Source organism: Schistocerca americana, chromosome 5, assembly GCF_021461395.2.
Source record: "Schistocerca americana isolate TAMUIC-IGC-003095 chromosome 5, iqSchAmer2.1, whole genome shotgun sequence".
In the NCBI taxonomy this organism is placed as follows: domain Eukaryota; kingdom Metazoa; phylum Arthropoda; class Insecta; order Orthoptera; family Acrididae; genus Schistocerca; species Schistocerca americana.
The window spans coordinates 580,766,726-580,782,570 of record NC_060123.1 but is presented as its reverse complement, the minus strand read 5'-3'; positions in this window follow the sequence as shown (position 1 = coordinate 580,782,570).

Genomic DNA, 15,845 nt, shown 5'->3' with positions numbered 1-15,845 from the left:
TTGTTCAGACTCATAGTTACTCAGTGGGGGACATGATTGTATGCAGCAGTGTTTTATGCTAACAATTTTGGAAATCGTCAGTTGCTTCTAACCTAAAAAGCAAGAGAAAAACACGACAAAATGTAATGTAGCCACATATTATATGTACCACATAATACGTTTATTGTATGTATAAAAGGAAACATGTATTTCAGGCCACTGATGATACTTCCCAAATAAAGGGAGCAAAATGCGTATGGCAGTAAACAAACTGCCTTCATTTAGTTGCATAGACGTTACATACATCCACGAATTTTGGAAATGTTAAGTTGGTGACCGAAGAACTAAATAAGAATAACGGTCCTTCAACTGAAATTCTTCAGAACTTACTCAACGAAAGTACACATAAAATAAATTTTCTTACATAGCTGAAAATTTGAGATTTTTGTTTCACTGTGTCATCAAATTAGGAACATTAACCAGCCTGTTGACTTAGATAGTAACTGAAGTGAATGACACTGAGAAAAGATCAATTCACTCAAGGTACAAAAGTGGAACCTATTAAACAGTAATATAAAAGTGTGTTTGGTAAAATGGTGGGTTAAAAACTATGTGTAAAATTGCGATGGTTATGGAAGACGAAGTACACGTTGGTGAAATTGACAATGTATGTTTCAGTGACATTCATTTGATGACATATGCAACACTGTCATCATGTGATGTTGAAAGGTCCTTCTCCCAGTATCGTGCATTGTTTCGCGACAACCGACATCGGTTTCTGATGCAGATAGTTTTCGTGATTCACTGCAACAGCGAGTTGTTTCAATCCGCCACTGCCTGAGAACGATTGGGGCGTGATTTCTTAAAGTAAGTATTTGCAGTTTCGTAATATTTTTACATTTTTCTGCAGGGTCTTTTATATTTTTTACATAAAAATGAAGTAATTTTTACGTTGTTTTTAGCACACAAAAATGGATTACTAGTTGTTAAGGAGGCCAGGCTTCTTTTACCTCCCGATTATCAGCATCGTAAAATGTCTTTTTAGAAGTCCTTGACGTTGTGCACCGGACATGAACAAATTGTCCTTTCGTCTCATATGTCAGATCTGTGACAACCTGTATGCCACGATTTGCTCATATTTTTGACCAGGACATCTTCCGGTGCAGATTTGTGTTTTCAAAACGTAAGAGGTAGCACTTTTGCAAAATTTCTATGTTCAAATCTCATAGCTTGAGGGGCACTAGACAGAAAGAGACCAGTTACTCATCAACGATTACATTCGAGTTAGGATTATATAGTTTGGGAAGTATTTACCCCACTTTCACCACAGAACTGTTAAAGGTGCTAACTTGTCGTTTGCTACTTGTTTTAGTTCAAAAATGGTTCAAATGGCTCTAAGCACTATGGGACTTAATATCTAAGGTCATCAGTCCCCTAGACTTAGAACTACTTAGACCTAACTAACCTAAAGACATCACACACATCCATGCCCGAGGCAGGATTCGAACCTGTGACCGTAGCAGCAGCGTGGTTCCGTACTGAAGTGCCTATAACCGCTCGGCCACAGCAGCCGGCGTTTTTGTGCTTGTTATGAATTTTTAAATACTTAACAAACTCAGCTGTAACAACGGGAAGGAAATTTGTTTCCTGTATACAGGGTGTTACAAAAAGGTACGGCCAAACTTTCAGGAAACATTTCTCACACACAAAGAAGGAAAATATGTTATGTGGACATGTGTCCAGAAACGCTTACTTTCCATGTAAGAGCTCACTTTATTAATTCTCTTCAGATCACATTAATCATGGAATGGAAACACACAGCAACAAAACGTACCAGCGTGACTTCAAACACTTTGTTACAAGAAATGTTCAAAATGTCCTCCGTTAGCGAGGATACATGCATCCACCCTCCGTCGCATGGAATCCCTGATGCGCTGATGCAGCCCTGGAGAATGGCGTATTGTATCACAGCCGTCCAAAAATACGAGCACGGAGAGTCTCTACATTTGGTACCGGGGTTGCGTAGAAAAGAGCTTCCAAATGCCCCCATAAATGAAAGTCAAGAGGGTTGAGGTCAGGAGAGCGCGGAGGCCATGTAATTCGTCCGCCTCTACCAATCCATCGGTCACCGAATCTGTTGTTGAGAAGCGTACGAACACTTCAACTGAAATGTGCAAGAGCTCCATCGTGCATGAACCATATGTTGTGTCGTACTTGTAAAGGCACATGTTCTAGCAGCACAGGTAGAGTATCCCGTATGAAAACATGATAACGTGCTCCATTGAGCGTACATACTGACAAAACTAAAATGAGCTCTAACATGGAAATTAAGCGTTCCCGGACACATGTCCACATAAAATCTTCTCTTTATTTGTGTGTGAGATGAATGTTTCCTGAAAGTTTAGTCGTACCTTTTTGTAACACCCTGTAAAATATACAAAAAATCAAGGTCATTAGATTTTTAGTGCAAAACGTTATCGAAGAACAAACTCAGCTCCGGCCCATATTGATCTGATGTTAACAGCACGGCTAAGCTGATGCGTGCAGACAAAAGCAAAGAGAGACAACAAGTGGAGTTCCACATGATGGCCGTCCGGCGCGTGATATTTGCGGCCAGCGAGTCACGGAGACACCTGGCTGACAGTTGGCTGTCGCGATGGGGCATGGAAGGGGGACGGGGGTGTTGTGTTGTTCTCGTGTTGCATGCTGCATTCCCGGCGGCTGATCACCGTCCGCGGCGTTTAAATTATTCCGCGCTCGCCAACACCGCCCCGTGGAATTGTTAACACAGCGAGCGCTCTCATTTCACACGCTGCCGCGCTCCGTGGGACCACAGCTCTGGTGGTACACGGTGGTCGCGCGGTCTGTTCACGGGCTGCTGCATCTCGCTAGACTTGCGGATGGTACCAGTTAACGGCACATCAGTGTACAGTCTGGCAGGTAAAAATTAAACGATGTTCGCTGTTTCAAAAACGTTTGTGAGGACGAGGTTTGTAATTCGTCTTTTAACTGCAAGTAACCAAGCTATACGCTATTGGTAAATGTACGCAATGGACAAGATGTTCAGGTTCAAATGGCTCTGAGCGCTATGGGACTTAACATCGTCAGTCCCCTAGAACGTACAACTACTTAAACCTAACTAACCTAAGGACATCACACACATCCGTGCCTGAGGCAGGATTCGAACCTGCGACCGTACACGGTGTTCAGGAACAGTCGGAAAATCTTGTAACGGTGTCTTAAGGAAGGGTGCGCTGAGAAATAGTTGTTCAGAAAAAATTCGATATTGTTCGCCGTTTCCGAATTATTTTGTATTAAAGTTACCCTGTCAGAACGTAACGCTTGCAAATTGAAGCAGCCTGCCAGAGAGGGTGTTACCAAACATGTTCTTCGTTGGGTTTCCTCAAACCGAAGACGCGTAGCTTTGGGCGGGGGGGGGGGGGGGGTGTTTTCGTTGAACCGATAATTTTTTTATGTCCCCTGCTTTTGTCCAAGTAACTTTCATACTACATATTCCCCTTGAGTTATTGTTTATTGGCTATTTTATGAAACGTTAGTGTCAATATATTTTATAGAAAATTCCTGCTTTGTAAGAAAAAATAAATAACCTTATTATGGCTCCAACAAACACCCCCCTTAGGCTTCCATGCTATAGAAAATTTCCCATAGTAGGATTTCGTATTTCTCATCTCTACAACAATGCAAGTTAGTTTCTTGTTGGTCGGTATTCTTGATATTCACAACAATCGGTTTACTTTTAGAGGAAGTGATTGTTGATGTCAGTCAGCTGTTATTTATCTTGTAAACTTGCAGTGAATTAGTGCAGTTCCCAACATGTAGGCCTCCAGTAACTTTGGTGCCATACACAGCAAAAACGAAACCAAGTAAAAACTTACTGATGTTGTCAACAATACACCAAGATAAAGGCACTGTTGGAAGAGAGAAGAATAAAACCGAGATAAATGCATATTATAATTCCACTAAAGTTGGAATTGATGCCATTGATCAAATGGCGCGTATGTACACCTGCAAAAGGGGAACAAAGAGATGGCCTCTATCTGTATTTTACTCTCTCATCGACATTTGTTATATCAATGCAACCACCATATTCATCCAGCAACATCGAAGATGGAATGAGAAGAAACACAACAAACGGAAACTTTATCTTCTGCAATCTGGGAGCGAACTAGTGAAATTTCACGTACAAGAAAGAAGTGCCAATGCAAGAGGGTTATCTAACCAAATTGTTCAATCAATGGAGACTATTCTACAAGACAAAATCAAAGAAGTGACAACAGAAGCATGTCAGCCTCCTGCAGGGAAAGGTCGGTGCCATATTTGTGTAAGAGAAGCTAAAACAAAGAAGCAGAAGTACAACAATTTAAGTAAACTAAAACAGTATTGTGGACACTGTCATTAACATGTGTGTAAGACACATTAAGAAAAATTGTGAAGTGTGTCTCTTGCCTTGAAGTTGAGGACTCGGTGTAGTCTATTGTACATGAACACATCTGTATTTTGTATTGTAATATGTCTATTTTTTATTCACTCAATCCAATATTTGTAACAATCAACAACATTATTAAACTGATGCCCTAGTTAAAATACATAAACCATTTTGAAAGTTGTAATTTTTCGTCAGTAAACTTATTTAATACCTGTGGGCTCACCGAACCCCCCTCAACTTAGGTATCCAAGTTAGAAAAAAAGGCTTGGGCATCCTAGGGTTAAATTTATCACTTCCGAAAAGGGCACACTGTAACTGGTAACGAGCAATTCAATAAGTGGTAGCTCACGGACCCATAAATTTGTGTGCATTAGCGCACTTTAGAGCGTGCGAGTGACTACTGCGGGCGTCACGAGCTGACTGGTTAATTCCAATGCTAAACAACGCAGAAACAGCGCAACGTATCCAATTTCGTCTCAACAATTATTTCTCACAGAATCCTTCCCTACGATACAAAAGGAATGATGACAGATAGAGCGAAATGGGCACATGTTAAATGCAAGACGTAGAAGAACTCATAGCTCGGGAAAAATTAAGTGCTGTGTACATGGAAACTAAACACACCTTTGGAATAGAGAGACAGAGAGCGAGCTGTATGAATGTCAGGAACTTAGACAGCAAGAGAAGAAGGGAAAGCTGTTAGATGGAAGGAACATGTAGAAGGTCTACATAAAGGGAACATACTTAGGGAGAATATTAAGAGAGAGAAGACAAAGTAGGTGAAGATAAGAGGAGAGGTATGACACTGTGAGAAGTATTTGACAGAGTATTGACAAACGTAAATAGAAACAAGGCCTCTGGATTAGATGATACTCTTTCGGTATTATAGGGCTCCTTGAGAGAGCCATCCAGGACGAAATTATCCCATCCGATCTGCAAGATGTAACACACAGGCTATACAGCCTGAGACTTCATAAAGATTGAAATAACTTCAATTTCGAAAATGGTTGGCACTGAAAGGTGTGAATACTACCGAACTATTATTTCACGAAGTCACGGTTGCAAAACGTTACCAAGATTTATTTAGAGAAGATTTGATAAGCTGGTAGACGCCGACCTCGGGGAGGATAATTTCGAGTTCTGGAGAAGAGTAGGAACACGCGATGCAATGCTCACCCCACGACTTACCTTAGAAGTTAGGCTGAAGAAAGTAAACCTGGATGTACACCATTTGTAGATTTAGAGAAAGGTTTTGACAATATGGACTGTACTACATTCTTGAAATTCTTAAGGTTTCATAGGTAAAATAACGTGGTCGGAAGATTATTACTGACAGCTTGTATAGCAACCAGACTGCAGTAACGAGACTGAAAGGACATGCGAGGAAATCAACAGTTTTCGCCTATCCCCCAAAGTTCGATCTTCGATCTGTACACGGAGCAACCTGTAAAGGAACCTGTGAAGAAATTTGTTAACGGAATTAAAGTTCGTCGAGAATAACTAAAATCGTCTCAGTCTGTTGATTACGCTATAATTCTGTCAGAGACGATAAGGACATGGAACAGCAGTTGAACTGAATGGGCAATGTCTTGAAAAGATATTATAATACTAACATCAATCAAATTAAACAAGAGGTTGGCAATGTAGTTGAATTAAATCAGTCATTGCTGAGGAAAACAGACTAGGAAATAAGTTTTGTTATTCTGGCATCCAAATCACTGATGAAGAACGAAGTAGGGAAGATATAAGGTACAGACTGCTAATAACAAGGAAAGCATTTTTAAAAAAGAAAAATTTATTAACATTTAATTTAAATCCAGATCTTAGGAAACGTTTTCTGAAGGTAATTGTGCGAAGTCTAGTCCTGTGCGGGAGTGAAACGTGAACGATAAGGAGTTCAGACAGAAAGAGAATACAAGCTTTCGAAATGTGATGCTGTAGAAGAACTGCTGAAGAGCAGATGGGTAGATCGGATAATATATGGACAGGTGCTGAGTCTAAAGAGTGAAAAAGTAATATGTGGCACACCTGATTAAAAGAAGGGATTGTCTGAAGAACCCATCCATAGACATCAAGGATTTGCCAGTTTGGTAATGGAAGGAAGTATGAGGGATGTAAAGGGAGACCTCCGATTGAATGCAGCAAGTTTGCGGTAGGTATACTGATAGGAAAGGACTGCACAGGAGTGACCAGCATGGAGAGCAATATCAAACCTGTGGTGTCACCGCCAGGCACCACACTTGCTAGGTGGTAGCTTAAATCGGCCGCGGTCCACTAGTACATGTCGGACCCACGTGTCGCCACTGTGTGATCGCAGACCGAGCGCCACCACAAGGCAGGTCTCGAGATACGGACGAGCACTCGCCCCAGTTGTACGACGACTTTGCTAGCGACTACACTGACGAAGCCTTTCTCTCATTTGCCGAGAGACAGTTAGAATAGCCTTCAGCTAAGTCCATGGCTACGACCTAGCAAGGCGCCATTAGCCTTACATAGTTTGATAGTTATCGTATGAAATGTCTGAACAAGAAGAACGATGTATACAACAAGGATAAATAAAAGATAAGTATTCGAGGAGCTGCATACTTTTCTTATGAGAATTCACTACTTATCCTGTTCCAGAATTCACGCCCGTCTGCGTTCGATAGCGTGCATTTGGGCCGCCTCTATCTACAAGGTGTTGGCACATTTACCAACACATCATTGGCGACGAGGCAACGGACAGGGTTTTGTTCTTTCTAATTGCTTACATTTACTTGTGTCATGGCTTCGCCACAATCTCCGGATGTACTGTCCGAATTTTATCGCTTCCAGAATCAGCAGACCCAGGCGTTATTGGATGCCCTTGGACAGCTCGTCCAGGGTCAACGTGCCCTTCATACCGATGCGGCAGCCGCCGCTTCACCGCTACCGCAGCCACAACATGCAGTTGCACCGCCTTTTAGGCCCTACGACCCAGACGTGGAATCGTGGACCGAGTGGTCCCGCCAGCTTGGATTTCATCTCGCCGCCTACAGAATTCAAGGTAACGAGCGGCAGCCTCATTTATTGTCGTGTGTAGGGGTGCAAACGTACCGTGTGATAGTGAAATTGTTTCCCCGACGCGACGTAGCAACTCTGTCCTACGAAGAAATTTTGTCGGCATTGGACGCCTATTTCAAAGAAACAGTTAATGTAGTTGCAAAGAGGTATACGTTCTTTCGTATAAAACGTACGGCCGGTCAAACTAATCGGGAGTGGATTGCAACTTTGCAAGGCCTTACTAGGGATTGTGCGTTTGAATGTGACTGTGGCCTTCCTTATTCAGATACTATGGTGCGTGATGCAATAGCACAGAACGTTTCTGATGTTCGTATACGGGACCAAATTTTGAAACCAGTTAATCCCTCCCTTCAGTAAGTGATAGACATATTGGATAGGCAAGACACACTTGACTGTGCTCAGGAATCTTTTGAAACTTCGCCAGCAGTGTGTAATATTAACCGGCCCGCCGGGCGCGCTCGCGCTGCATGGCCCGGTAGACTGCCCTCGCACACGTCTGCGCAGCTGCCGCCACGCTCTACACCAGGTGTGCCGCGCCAGCACACAACTGCAGTGAAATCATGCCGGCGGTGTGCCACTAGACATTCGCGTGAACATTGCCCGTCACGCCAAGCTATTTGCTTTTTCTGTAATAAGAAAGGACATGTTCAAAGTGTTTGCCAGAAAAAGCTCAGATCAGACACTCTTAATCATTCCAGGCCCTTTGCTTCGCGCCGGAATCGAACCAAGGACGCTCAGACTCGTGAACCTTCGCCCATGGACATTCATGTAGTTAATTCCACTTCGGCCAGTGCCACTGTCTCTAACAGTGACTGTGTTCGTCCCACAAAAAGTGTGCGTCGACGTCGCCGGAAATCACGTCAAGTCGCAAGTGATGCTGTACCTGTATCAGTTCAAATTGCACGAGACAGTCACTCTTGTCGTCAGCAGGACAATAAACTTTTTGTAGATTTGGACTTTAATGGCAAGGTCATTCCATTCCAGCTCGATACCGGAGCTGCTGTTTCATTGCTCAATCACGACACGTACAAACAACTGGGCAAACCTCCGTTGCGTTCCGCAAATAATAAGCTAACCACATATTCAGGACAGCTTATCCCTGTGTTAGGACAGTGCAGCCTTCTTGCAACATACAAGGGACAAACAAAACTTGTGTCATTTTACGTTCTTCGTTCTTCTACTGCAGTGAACTTGTTTGGTTTAGATTTATTTCAATTGTTTAACATGTCTATAGTAAATCAGGTCCTATCAGTGAATCAGACTATGCCTTCAGACAGTGTTTCTCGGCTGTGTGAAGAATTTGCAGACATTTTTGCACCGGGGTTAGGTTGCGCTAAAAACTATGAAGCACACTTGGAACTGAAAGTAAACGCGCAGCCGAAATTTTTCCGAGCGCGCAATGTTCCTCACGCATTGCGTGATGAGGTCGCAAGAACATTAAACGATTTAGAATCACAAGGTGTAATTGAACGTGTGCAAGCTTCTCTCTGGGCCTCACCCTCAGTAATTTTGCCAAAACCTTCCGGAAAACTGAGACTTTGTGTGGACTTCAAGGCAACAGTGAATCCACAACTCGTTATTGCAACTTTTCCCTTACCCCGCCCGGAAGATCTTTTTGCTAAACTGTGCCCGGGTAAATACTTTTCGAAGTTGGACCTAGCAGATGCGTACTTGCAAATCCCAGTGGACGCCGAATCCCAGCGCGTCTTGGTGGTTAACACGCATCTTGGTTTGTACCGCTTCAAAAGACTGCCATTCGGGTGTGCATCCGCCCCTGCATTGTTTCAGCAATATTTACAAACTATTTGTGCGTCGATCCCTACTGCTGCGAACTATCTGGACGATATTGTGATCTCCGGAAAGACAGCCGACGAGCATTTAGCACACCTACGAGCATTATTTCAGGTATTGCGACAAAATGGTCTTCGCTTGCGGAAGGACAAATGTGTGTTTTTTGCTCGTGACTTACCATACCTGGGCCATGTCATCAATGCCCAAGGCATACATCCGAGTCCAGAGCACCTCCGTGGCCATCCAAGATTTGCCTTCACCACAAAATGTGAAGCAGCTACAGAGTGTGTTGGGTAAAATTAACTATTATCATCGCTTTCTGCGCAATGCCTCTTCCATTTCAGCTCCGCTTCATAGCTTACGCCGTAAGGGTGTTCCGTTCGTCTGGACGACGGAATGCGAACGCGCCTTTCGCCAGTTGAAATCGGCGTTGCTTTCAAATACTTGTCTTACGCCATTCGATCCCCAGAAACCCCTTTTGTTGATGGTAGATGCATCGGATTTCGGGATCGGTGCAGTGCTTGCGCACAAAGTTGGCTCGCATGATCGCCCTATTGCCTTTGCGTCCAAATTGCTCTCAACTGCGCAAAGAAATTATTCCCAGATAGAGAACGAAGCTTTGGCTCTCGTCTTTGGTGTTACAAAGTTCCATGATTCCTTGTATGGTCGTCACTTTACCATCATCACAGACCACAAACCTTTGACGTCGCTTTTCCATCCGAACAAGCCTGTACCTCCGCGTACAACGCAGAAATTCATTCGCTGGTCTATTTTCCTCTCGCAGTACCGCTACGATATATTGTATTGGTCCACTGCTAAGCACGGAAACGCCGATGCGTTGTCCCGTTTGCCTGTTGCTGAGGATAAAGCATTCGATTCTTCCGAACTTGCTTGCATGTTCATTGATTCGGAAACCGATGAAGTGGTCGAATCGTTTCCGATTGATTTTCGTCGTGTAGCCACAGCCACAGCTGCTGACCCGGTCCTCGCTACGGTTTTGCGTTTTGTTGCTACGCAATGGCCTTTGTCAAAGTCTCGGATCGAGGATCCGTTGGTTCGCCGATTTTTTGCTCACAAAGAGAGACTTTTTGTTCGACGTGATGTTTTGTTGTTGCGTTCTGATAATGATCGGTCCAGAGTCGAGGTCCCACGTTCGTTACAGTCCTCTGTTTTACGGCTTCTTCACCAAGGACATTGGGGTATCGTGCGAACGAAACAACTTGCTCGTCAGCACTGTACTTGGTTCGGCATCGATGCTGCGATTACGAATATGTGTTCTTCTTGCATGGCGTGTGCCGAACAACAATCCGCACCGCCGTGGAAAGTCTTTGCATGGCCAAAAGCCACTTCCCCTTGGCAACGCTTCCACATCGATTTTGCTGGTCCCTTCTGGAATGCTCGATGGTTGCTTCTGGTAGATGCCTTCAGTAATTTTCCTTTTGTTGTCCGGATGTCTTCCACGACGTCCTCTGCCACCATCCAAACGTTATCCGCTATTTTTTGCATTGAAGGTCTTCCGCAGACTATTGTTTCCGACAATCGCCCACAATTGATGTCCGCAGAATTTCAGTCATTCTGCAAGGCCAATGGTATTCAACATCTGACATCCGCGCCGTTTTCGCCTCAGTCAAACGGTGCCGCTAAACGATTGGTCCGGACTTTCAAGTCGCAGATGTTGAAGTTGAAAGAGTCGCATTCTCGGGAGGACGCGTTGTTGCTCTTTTTGTCATCGTATCGCTCTCAGCCCCGAGATGGTCGCTCGCCGGCTGAGTTGCTCCACGGTCGTCCTCATCGAACCTTGATGTCTTTGCTGCTTCCGCCGCATCAGCTTCCTGTGCAGCGGCAGACACCTGCTTTTGCTCCAGGCGACGTTGTATTCTATCGCAACTATCGAGGTTCACGGCGTTGGCTCACAGGGCGCATTCTTCGCTGCCTCGGCCGCGCGATGTATTTGGTTTTGGGGGCCTCTGGTGAGGTGCGTCGGCATCTCAATCAGCTGCGCCTCTGTCGTCGCACGGGTTCTGCCGCTCCCCGTCTGCTTTCAGCGACGGTGCCGTCCGGTCAGCGCCCTGGGGACCCATCTACTGGCTCGCCTCATCCCCAGGTGTTACCGACGATGCCTTCCATTTTGCCCCATGGCGACGCGCCGCCGCAGCCGCCACCGCCGCCGCCTGTTCTCCCGCCGACGCCGCCCGCATTCGACGCTTCGCTGCAGCCGCCAAGCGCCTCCCTGGGTCACGCGCCGCCGGTCGCTTCCTGTGACCAGCTGTCCTCCGCCATGGAACTCTTGCCCGCTCCGGACCACATGATGTCATCGCGCGTCGGGTACCCCGACGCAATGGAGGTCGACCCTTCGGCCCCTCCTGTCTCATTACGGGCGCATACACCGCATGTTGACGTGCACCCTGGACTAGGTTTTCAGGCGTTTCCTAGCTCCCCTCGGACAGAATGGCCGGGTGCGGGTGGCACAGCCTCGCCTGTTGTTAGGCTCCTCACCTCATCGCATACGTCAACATGGGGTCCTCCCCACGGCGGGCGGAAGCCTTATCACACGACCGTTCGCCGATTTGCGGGGGAGGAATGTGGTGTCACCGCCAGACACCACACTTGCTAGGTGGTAGCTTAAATCGGCCGCGGTCCACCAGTACATGTCGGACCCGCGTGTCGCCACTGTGTGATCGCAGACCGAGCGCCACCACAAGGCAGGTCTCGAGATACGGACGAGCACTCGCCCCAGTTGTACGACGACTTTGCTAGCGACTACACTGACGAAGCCTTTCTCTCATTTGCCGAGAGACAGTTAGAATAGCCTTCAGCTAAGTCCATGGCTACGACCTAGCAAGGCGCCATTAGCCTTACATAGTTTGATAGTTATCGTATGAAATGTCTGAACAAGAAGAACGATGTATACAACAAGGATAAATAAAAGATAAGTATTCGAGGAGCTGCATACTTTTCTTATGAGAATTCACTACTTATCCTGTTCCAGAATTCACGCCCGTCTGCGTTCGATAGCGTGCATTTGGGCCGCCTCTATCTACAAGGTGTTGGCACATTTACCAACACATCAAAACCAGTCTTCGAACTGAAGACCACAACAAAAATGTACAAGAAATTAATACAACAAATAATATATTCAGGGACCAAGATAAATAAATGTATACCAAAACCAACACACGACAATAAGTGTAAATAACAAAGAAGGTGTGTTTGAGGGTAAACCAGCGTAAGGTGCGGATACTGTTTTTCTCCTGTACTTTTCAACCTTTGTATCAAAGTAGCAGTGAAGGATATAACCGTAATTATAATGCCGAACTGTTACTGCAATTCAGAATGAAAGTAAATCGGTAGTTAGAGTCACTGGTGATACTGATGTCTTCTCTGAATGTGAGATATAATTGCTGGAAAATTTCTTTGGAATGAACATTCTGCTGGTAACAGAAAACTAATTGAGGGTTAACCACAGAAAGAAGAAAGCATACAGGCGAAACAGAAATGATTTGCCATCAAAATTGAGGTTGAATTCTAGGACAAAATGAAAAAAATTCATCTGTTATTTTTGAAAACCTTGTTGGTGAAATCAGCGATAACAATTCAATATTTGAAATAAATTATTAAACAGTCTGTATCACAAACCACGTTATTTATTCGATCTCCATCTGACTATCGTCATTCAGCGTTTCCTCCTCCTTGCACAGCCATTGTCCATCAATATCTTTGTAGGTCTGAAGATGACCATGAGATAATCGAAACTGGTCACCTTTTAATAAACATGTTTTGCGATATAGACTATTTAGTGATTAATTTTAAAAATTCAGTATGTTGCAAAGGTAATGGCACATGAAATTAAGGATATAAAAAACCAAACAGCACAGGCAATCAAAGCATTGCCCGTTAAAGGAAGACAATTAGTGGGACACAAATGTTCTGATATGGGGGAGATATTTCTGAGGAAATACATTTGGAGGACAGCATTGTATAGAAGTGAATATCAAAATGTAGGAAAAAAGGAAAAAAAGATGAGAATCGACATATATTAGATGTAGTCCTATAGAAGGATTTGGCAACTTCAATGAAGCGATAAGAAATTAGGTTTTCCGTACAATCAGCGAGCAACGGAAGATACCAAATGAAAGAAAGGACAGGATTAAAGAACATGTGTTACGTCATCAAGAAATATTTTGCTTCCAACGAAGATGGAGAGAAGCCAAGAACTGTAGGGTAGAACAGAGACTAGAATGTATCCAGCGAGTAATTGAGGCCGATGGTTGTGATTCCTACTATGGGATCAGCAATTCGTGAAAGGCCACATCAAATGACGCAAAAATAAAATTGGTTTTCAGTCAGTCATCGCAGGTGTCGTTCAACAAATATTATTACATATCATCCAAAGTCTAGAAACCTCCGTCCTATCTTGTTTCTTCCTGCTATCCATACGCTGTAATGAATTCCTCAAATGTAACAAAACGAATAAATGAAAATTTTTTAATGTTAATTGTTCGACAGGTGGGACCCATCACACTGATGACAGCAGAATTATGACCAGAAAAACGTGAAGCTGTCGACTTCTTAGATTAATGACTGAAACCAACTGCGTGCTGAGTCGAATGAATACTATTACCCGCAGTCTCATATTCTGGTGAAAGTCAGGCGCAGAAGTTGTCGCTGGAGAGCGGAGTAGTTTGGTGACGCAGGAAGGACCATGAAAATATTCAGTCCCAATGCAAGGAATGATTTGTGTGACAATGGCAATGACAATCAAACTTCGTAAAAAGGAAGTTGGTCTGGTGGTTCGACTTGTGAAAGGCGTAAATGTACATTCGATAGCGCGCTGAAGACGCGTGATTGTCACGTCACCAAACTACGAATTTTCAACGGTTAAATTATCTCGAACATACAAACTGAAACTTCTAGTAATATTAGTAGAAGGAATTGATCACTTTGTCAATAATAGAAAATTAGAAAGATTATTTAGGACAATTATTAGAATCAAACTACAGATAAGATACATAGGAACTTTTAGGATGGCGGTCTGGATACAAAAGAGTTGCAAGAAGACGTAACTTATTTGATTGCTTTTGCAGTACATAAAAAAGAACAAAAATCGAACACAGATGTGTTTTCTTCGAAAGATGAAAGTTCTGCTATAAACTCAAAATAATTCTTCCTTTTCTCTTCTTTTCCGTGATGTGGGGCCACAGTCATAATACCACATTCTTCGAATGTTGTCTCTCTTCCTCCTTCCCACCCCCTGTTGTCTAGTTTACCTTATACCGACTCCTCTTATTATCGCTACATCCATTTTCGCTACTGTGAAACACGTCTCCTCTATTAAACAATTGGCACTGGTCTTACGGTAAGTATTATTGTGCTCCATGTTTACTAGACATTTTATCTTTTTTTGCTCCATATTACCACCTCTGAGAGTTGCCTACCCTACAATCTTAGCAGCAACAGTAACATTACGTGTATTCCAGTGTCAGAGATATCAGAAGAGTTTTCGCACAATTTCGACTCGTTCGTTTCCGGTACAGGAACCCTTAAAACAAACTGGTTTATTTATCCTTCTCCATCATCCTAGAAAGTGTCTAATATCATCACGGAATCACCCTGTATACACATACATTTATATGTGGCGGCGCATATAATTTAGATTCTCTGTAGCGTCGTTGGATGACGTTTCCGGACGTGGGTTCCTGTTCAAAATATTATTTAATAACTCCCCTCTACAACTCCTAGAAGTTAGTAACAGGAATTTCCGAACTTTCTGTATGGTAAACATCGCAGGCTCTTTCGTAGAACGATTCTATATGAATCATAAATCCGCTTCATAATACACTTCGACAGATGGTTATGTAATATTTTTGTACAACTGACCTATGATTTACTAGGGCATGATTACGTATCATATTCCGTATAACATGTCTAACAGACCCCTTATTTACTTACATTATGTATTTACAACTTAGAACGTCCATCCAAAGATACATGGGCCTTATTCAGTTCATTTAGTTCATGTTAGTGCCGGTATTACTTCTCTCGAGTCAACCATAGAGTACGCCACATAAACTGACAGCCTACGATGTTCATCTTTTGGTTCCATCACGTTAGTAAATTTGGCAGTGTGTCTTGAGTTACTGGTTCCTAAACATGTGACAAGTGTTTACGCTGACCATTTTATGGCGCTATTCGTGAATGCATATCACAACCGTTTGTTTTATCTCTGCTAGGTACTTTGTACGTTCCGTTTTTATGGTGTGTTCAAATGGTTCAAATGGCTCTGAGCACTATGGGACTCAACTGCTGAGGTCATTAGTCCCCTAGAACTTAGAACTAGTTAAACTTAACTAACCTAAGGACATCACACACATCCATGCCCGAGGCAGGATTCGAACCTGCGACCGTAGCGGTCTCGCGGTTCCAGACTGCAGCGCCAGAACCGCGCGGCCACTTCGGCCGGCTTTTATGGTGTGTCACCTGCATTATGTCACCAAGTGTAATATATTTTCACGACGACGTCGGTTATAGAAGATTGATCACATCCAACAAGTTATTAACGCAATATTAAGAATTTTTATATATTTTT